General features: G+C 35.1%; 1 long non-coding RNA gene across 1 annotated transcript in view; it reads left to right on the top strand.

The window, feature by feature from the left end:
* The window catches only part of LOC110346352 (uncharacterized), a 323,700-nt gene extending 316,627 nt beyond the window's left edge, over window positions 1-7,073 (top strand). The window contains exon 6 of the long non-coding RNA XR_002390338.2: window positions 6,324-7,073. This is a non-coding gene — a long non-coding RNA (uncharacterized LOC110346352). The remainder of the gene's footprint in view (window positions 1-6,323) is intronic.
* Window positions 7,074-8,154: the final 1,081 nt, after the last annotated feature.

Genomic DNA, 8,154 nt, shown 5'->3' on the forward strand with positions numbered 1-8,154 from the left:
ATTATTAAATGATGTCTAGAAATACTTCTTAAAATAGAAGCTGAATTAATCAAATTCCATACATTTTTAAAATAAAAAATAAGTTCTTTTTTCATTTAAGTAAGGTTTTATTTTTCACATTCAAAAATAATATGTGATCTTGGCTCACAGTTTTACAACTTTTCACATGTACACAGATTGTAAAAGTAAGGTATTTTAACTACTTAAATTTTGATAAATATAGTGAACAATGTATAATGAAATACAATAAATATATAGATATATTTATTTATGTTGCTCTTAATTCCTGTTGACAAAACACACAATCGTGTCCTTACTCTGCAAATTAATATATATGCATATGAACTCCTTTTGACCCAAAAGCACCATAAAATACAGATTGTTACATAATTATATATTTATGCTTATTGCACGCAAGAAAACCCAAGTGCCTTCCTCAATGCCATTATCTAAAATATCAGATGTAACTGCAGCAGTTACATCACTGCAGAAGGCAGGGGAAGAAGGAGAAGAAGAAAAAGGAGAGGAGGAAGAGGAGGTAGAGGAGGAGGAGGAAGAGGGAAGAGAAGGAAAGAAGGAGGAAAAAAGACCAGCTATAAAACTAGAAACTACAAAAATGAAATGTATTTATATCTATGAGGAAATATACAGTTTGGAATGTATATAACAAATTCCTTCCTGAAAGTCATCAATAACTTCACATGATTTACATGAACAAAGTAGATTTATAAAGACTTTTACAATAATTGGTGCAGGATGGTAGTAGAGTAGAATCCATGCTGGATTTGGATTCAGAGTAACTGGGTTCAGATTCTGAACTACTACTCTTTGGTGGTGATCTAAACACTTAAGATCTTTGTATTCAATTTCATTGACTTAAATAAAAAACCCAAAGAGTCTTGTAAATTTGGATCTATTCCCAGCCTCAACACTTACTCAGTAATGTTGGAGAGAAAGATTAATATTTCTGGTTTCTTCAAATATAAAATACTAATCACAAAACTTACTTCACTGGGTTTTCAGAAGTTTTAGAATTAATACATGTGACATTGCTCCCATGGCAGTAGGTTGAAAGAAACATGCAATAATGGAGATGATCACTAAGATGCTGAAGGAATAGAAGAAAAGCTGTCCTTCCTTCCAAACTCAATGTTCTTGTGACTTTCAGACTCTAATGTTTATGAAAAATTGTCACTAGGGCAGAGAAGGTGAGCCAGTCCCAGCACCCGGAAGGAAGCTCCCTACCTCCATCTCAGGCTCCTAGGGCAGAGAAGCTCAGCCAGTCCCAGCACCCAGAAGGAAGCTCCCCTGCTGCCATCCCAAGCTCCTAAGGCAGGGAAGGTGAGCTGCGTGGGCACCAGAAGCACACCCCCCCAACACACCCCGTGGAAATGAGAAGACACATAAACATGCATCAGAAACAGAGTTCCAGATAACCTACAGTAAGCCCAAAGGGAAACGAGATGGAACAATCTGATACTCAACCACCTGGACTCTCTGAACTGTCAACAAAAGAGGATCTGGGAAAAATGAAATCAGAAATAATTACTCAGATAACAGCAAAGATTTTGCTCATGGTGCAAGACATGATTAATAAATCTAGAGAGGACACAGATAAAAAAAGAGAGGATCTGAGGAACATGATGGAATCCCAACATAGGAAACAAATGGAATCCATAAAACAGATACAAACAGACTTCCAAGAGATTAAAAACTCCACGGAAACTCTGCACAGCAGAATGAACCAATGTGAGGATAGAATTTCACATATAGAAGATAAAATTGAAATTAGTGAGGAGGAAAAGAAAAATTGCTTTAAAATTGTAAGGGAACATGAGAAATCAATCCAGCAGCTGCTAGATGATGCAAAGAAGAATAACATAAGACTGATTGGAGTCAATGAAGAAAGAGGAGAGAGTGCAGATGACATAAAAAAACTGTTCACAGAAGTGATGGCAGAAAACTTCCCAAGGAGGGGAAAAGAACTTGACATACAGATAAGTGAGGTATATAGGACTCCAAATAGCCTTGATCAAAAAAAAAAAAAATCAACACATAGAGGCATATAATACTTAGGATTCCAGAAATCCAACAGAAGAACAAAATTCTACAAGCAGTGAGAGAAAAGAAACAAATCACACACAAAGGAAAGCCCATCAGAATCACAGCAGACTTCTCAATGCAAACCCTCAAGGCAAGAAGAGCTTGGAGTGATGTATTTCAAGCCCTAAAGGAAAACAGCCTCCAACCCAGATTGATGTACCCTGCAAAACTATCTTTCAAAATGGATGGAGAAATAAGATACTTTCATGACAAAGAGCACCTCAGGAACTTCATGAATACCAAACTAGCACTCCAAAAAATTTTAGACAATATCCTAGGAAAAGACAATGAGGATCACAACACCAGGAAACCCAGCAGAATGAATCCATTGGGCGTGACAAATTAAACACAAAGGGGAGAATCCCACAAAAAGAAAAAGTCATGACAAGGCTTTTAAAACTTTGAACTTCATCTCCCTAATGAGTGTATAATTCAATCTTATTATTGTACTGATTAGTATTTTTCCGATTCTAGAGTTACACACCATTCCTTGTGCAATGCTGGCTATTTATCATCTTCTTATGTCTACGTTTTAATTGGGTTGTCTATTAATGAGCTCTAAGAATTCTTTATATATTCTGGTCATAGGTTATATGCATTGTAAACATGGTCTGTTTAAGGACTACTTTTCATTTCAGTGATGTCATTTAAAGTTCTAAATTTTGATGGAATCTCATTTATCAATTTTTTTCTTTTATACATCATGTTTTTTGTATCCTAGGTAGTTCTTGCCTACTCTGAATTCATAACTATTTTCCCTTATAATTTCTTCTTAAAGTTTTATACTTTTAGGCTTTCTTATTTAGGTTCATAGATCGCTTCAAGTTATTTTCATGTATGGAAAAAAAAGATTGAGGTTAATTTTTTATATAGGGATACCAGGTGTTCTAGTGCTGTTTCCTGAAAACACTATGTCTTCCTCAGCTCCTGAATTGAGTTTATAGTCTATAAAGTGCTAATGTTAAATAATCTTTCAAAACTCAGTGAACCATATATATGTGGTTCTATTTCTAGATTCTCTGTTTTATTCAAATGATCTATATGTCTTTCCTTACACCAACACTGCCCTGATTACTGTAGCTTTAGAAGAAGTCTTAAAATTAAGTACTAAACATCTTCCAACACTGTTTTTGTTTTTGTTTTTGTTTTTAACTTTTCTAGGTCCTTTGTACTCCTACATAACTTTTAAATTTCAATATCCAATTCTTCATTTATAGCAAGTTTACACAGACCTGAATTTTTATATATACCTTGTGTTTTCTAATCCTGCTAAATTCAAGTACAAGTTCTAGGGGCTCCTAGAGATTTTTTAGTATTTTCTCTGTAGATGATCATTTCATCTACATATAAAGATTTTGCTTCTGCCGTGCCAATCCTATCCTAGTTGTATCATTTTATTGCCAGACTATTTTGGTGGGGACTAGGTTTCAAAGTTTAATGGACAGATAAAGAGTAAGCATATCTGCCCTTGTTCCTTACCTTAAAGAGAAAGCTTTGTGTCTTCTCCATTCATATAAGGCATTCTCACTGGAAGTATGAAGTACATGTCTTTAATCTGTTGAGAAGTTTCTGTTCTACTTCTAGTCTCCTGATAGCCTTTACCATGAACAGCTGTAGAATTTAGTCTCATACTTTTTCTCCGACTACTGACAGGATCATATGGCTTTTCCTTTCCTATGTCAAAATGATGACTTTTGGAGGTGGATCTTCCAATGCTGAATCAACACTGCCATACCTATAACAAAACCACTTTCTACATCCTACCAGATCTGACTTCTAATAGTTTGTTTTGTTAAACAAATTTCTATCTATGTTCATACTTTTTTCTTCTATTATCTTTATCCAGTTTTAGGATTAGCACAATGTTGAGTTCCTAAAATGAGGGGAGAAGTGTTCCTTCTTTTTTCTGCTTTAAATTTTTGATATAATTTATCAGTTAAAATGTATATGAGCCTGCTGTTGTCATATAGGTAGGTTTTCAAGCTAGGAATATACTTTCTTTAATAGGTGTTATTCAAATTTTATATTTCCTCCAGAGTTAGTTTCATTAATTTGTCTTCCAAGGTACTTCTTAGAAGTTGTCAAGTTTATTTCAAAAAAGATTTTTGAAATATGCTTTCTATATCCTTTTAAATTCTGTAAAATCTGTGGTAATATCTCCTAGATCTTAATATTGTAATTTAAAAAATGTATAACTGATATTGCATAACAGGAAGAAAAGGTCTAAAAGAGCAGGGGAATTGGGAGGGGTATGGGAAGGGAAAAAAGGGAAAGGAAAAAATATGAGAAGAGGAAAAAAATGGAAACAAGGTCTTTGCAAATAGGGAAGGGTGGAGGGGGTGAAGGGAGGGCAAGGGAAGGGGAAAAAAATAAGAACCAAGAGACTCATGTAATGGTACAAGATCCCAATGATGAATGTCACTGTATTTTATACCTAAAATGTACCAAGAAAGTTAATGGGGGAAAAAAAAAGAAAAGAAAAATGGTCACACGTGTAAATTATTTTTAAAATCATTGAAGGCTGACCATTATCCCTATATTTGTTCATATTTTAACTAATTTAACTGATAATGGAGTATTAGTAGTTTGAACAGAAAATTTGAAAGTGTTTTAGTATTTACATGTAAATCTCCTAACAATTACCTGCACATGTTAGAAAAGGAAATATTAAGTTTAATTCTCTAGTTAACTATTGTCAATGAAACTTTATGATTCAAGGGTAAAAAGACTGACTTAAAGATATACCTAAATGAGCCAGGTGTGGTGGTGCATGCCTGTAATCCCAGCACTTGGGAGGCTGAGGCATGAGAATTGCTGTGAGTTCGAAGTCAGCCTGGGCTACACAGAGTTCAAGGCCAGTCTAAACTACATAATGAGACCTTGTCTCAAAAAACCAAAAAAAAAAAAAAAAACCTAGATGTTAAAATTCCCCTTCCAATGGATATTACCCTTCCAAGTACAAAACACCAAAATTAAGATCAATTTAGTATTTTATGATAGACATTTGAAAATATTAGCTCAAAATATCTTTTGTGTTCTCTCCTGGGAACTGAACCAAGGGCCTTTTTACTGAACTGTATCCCCAGCCCTTTTTATTTTTGAGACAGGATCTGAACTCAACTTGTGATGCTCCTGCCTCAGCTTCCTAGAGTTGACACTACAGGTGTGTCCCTCCACACCTGGCTGAAAATATCTTCTCTAACCTAATTTAATAATTTTATGTAATTATAAAGTATATTGCCTTTATTAGATTATGTTTAAATCAAGTATTGCCTTGTCAAACTGGTTTATAATTTTCTAAAAGGTAAGCTTATGTAATTTCAGGAAAACATAAAGTTTAACTTTAAAAAAACCTTAAATATTCCAAAATATGTTCTTTATTCTGTGACATTTTTTAAAAATTGTGCTCAACTTGACAAAAAATAAGTTCATTTGGTCTTAACAGATGAATCTGTATACGTGCTTTAAGGCCAGATTACTTCTTAACATTAGAGAAAATGCCAAAGATTTTGAAGTACTATCAAGTCTATTTTGCAAATAAATTTGAGTTAGAAAATCATTAGAAATGCATGAAAATATATAATGTTCTGCATGAATTAAACTCTTTTGTAAAGTGAATAAATGAATTAAATTACATATCATATGTGCTATATCACAAATTTTAAATGGCTTGAATTTTTTTGTATTTAAGATTCTTGTGAATCTCATTTTATCCTTTATAGCATATGCTATTACTCTATTAGGCAATGAAAAAATAGTACCTATTTTGAGAATAGAAATCTCTTGGTTTTGTAGCGTATCTTTAAAATTTTGAGAAAAGAAATCTCTTGGTTTCATGGCATATCTTTAAAATTTCTATGGGTTTACGTTGATGGATGATAAATCTTTGGCTCTTGAAGTTGATGTCCAACTGGTGTGTAAAAGCTAATTGCCAAGATAATAACTTGGATGTTTCTCGGGGTTCACATTTGGTTTGACTGCTCTGCCAAAATCATGTATTTATCTTTTTGGTGAAATCAGGTTGATGAAATCATGTCTCCAGGTCCCGCAGCCAGAATCCACAGGGCAATGATAAAGAAAATCAGAGAGTGAGGATGTTTGTAAGACATCACTGACGTACATTGCTTCCATGGCTCTTTTTTTCCTTTGATTGTTGGAGTCTGTGTTTGTGACTGAGTTCTCCGTGAGTCTGTTCAAAACAGCTGCTCTGTTTTCCTTAGGTTACAAATCCGGGAAGCAGTGGGTGGTAGGAAGGACAGCCACCAGAGGGGAGAGCAGCCCCACTACACAGTCAATATGAATTTTGAAAACCATCCAGATCATGCTTTGTAGCTGAACTGCAGGTGAAATATTCGTACAAATAGCTCAGGTCTGAAAATGTCAACAAACTTATAGAAAATAAACCTGTTTCCCTTTTATTATGTCTATTTCTGTTTTCCCAGAACTACTCTGAGAATTAAAAAGAACTTACAAGTTGATATAATTGATTCTCATTATCACAATACTGCATTATGTATAAGAGTAAATCCTAATAGATCACTGACCATTGCTTGGAACCATTACAACTTGTTACTGCAGCTGTATCTCACCAGGTAAACCATATTGCAGGATTCTTTGCATCACAAACTGATTTCTTTTGCGTAGTTTATTTCTGAGATTTAAAATTAGGATTCATACCTTTGTATGTCAAGCTACAAAAAGAAAAAGACATACCTCAATTATCGACGATTGTGTTAGGGGTGTTGTATTTTGGTTTATTTTTCTTACATTAAAATTGAACTTTCACATTATTTTAATCAAAGATAATCTTTATGTCCTTGACAAACTAAATAGTGGAAACAGTTCTTTCCATTGTTGTTTTCGTTAAAAAATAGATGTCCCAATTTGTCTCTCAAGGCTGTCTATATTAAACTCACACTCCTGAAAAAAAGAACTCTTGTGATTATTTGAGATTCATCATTTAACTGGGATGATCTTCTTAATAGAGGTTATTTTTAATAGGATGTAGACTAAAACTACACGGCAACTGAGCAGAGCATTATGAAGCACCATATGGGCTTCTAAAATGAGAAGATGATACACACAGGTCCTGCCAACTCTTCCTCTGTGCCTCTCCTCTCCCCACCTGCCAGTCTCCCACCACACCCTGAATCTTTCATGGCATTGGGTGTCTTTGGTACAAACTACTCCAACCCTGGTCTGTAGGTTCTTCGATACACATTGCTTCATAATGAAGAGCAGAAAACAAAAAGAACACAGACCTTATTAAAAAAACAGAATCAGTGACCCATTTCAAGTTCCAAATGGGGATGAGAGGTAACAAACAGTTACCATAATTGGAGAGCAGGCTTGGATGAGGAACAGACCGAGATGAAATTAAATCAGGGTGATGTTGTTCAGAGCAGCAGCAGGACAAGCACCCATAGGTATTGAGTAGTAAACAAAAATAACTGATGCACAATACAGCTGTCTGCTTGCGCTCCTGTTTATGGCCAACATATAAGCATTTTCTCTGCTATAGAAAGAGAGATGATTCCCGTGGCTGTGTATGCTCCCGTCTGTTGTCCAAATGTATACCCCTGAGTCTCGATGAGTTTGTCATAAGAGAAAAAAAATCTTTGTAAAATATTTATTATAACATGGGATCTGGGATGTACCACCAGTTCAGAGGATTAAACATCTGTGGCACCTGCTCCAGTAGCAAGAAATCAAGGTCAGTCGAAGGGAGAAGGTACAATGTGAGAGAGGATCTGTTTGATATATTCTGTCGCAGTCAGCCTCCCGAGCCCTCCTCCCTCCTCTCCTTTAAATAAGGAGAATGCCCATTAAAATGCATAGTCTTGTTTCAATGCTTTAACTTGCAGTTGCAGTTTCTAGCCTTGCTTTTCTGCCTATGTTGTCTCTACCTGGATTCTCTCCCCACTTTTTTCTCTGAAGATTCCCATTGCCTTTTCCTGAATCCCATCTCCCCTGCACTTCTCCTGTGATGGGGCAAAAACAAGGTGGAATCCCGGCAAGAAGTGTGGTAAAGATAAAAAGGAGTAAGTGATA

The sequence above is a fragment of the Heterocephalus glaber genome, unplaced genomic scaffold (assembly GCF_053883595.1).
Source record: "Heterocephalus glaber isolate CG9 unplaced genomic scaffold, H.glaber_assembly_v1.0 deba00000347, whole genome shotgun sequence".
In the NCBI taxonomy this organism is placed as follows: Eukaryota; Metazoa; Chordata; class Mammalia; order Rodentia; family Bathyergidae; genus Heterocephalus; species Heterocephalus glaber.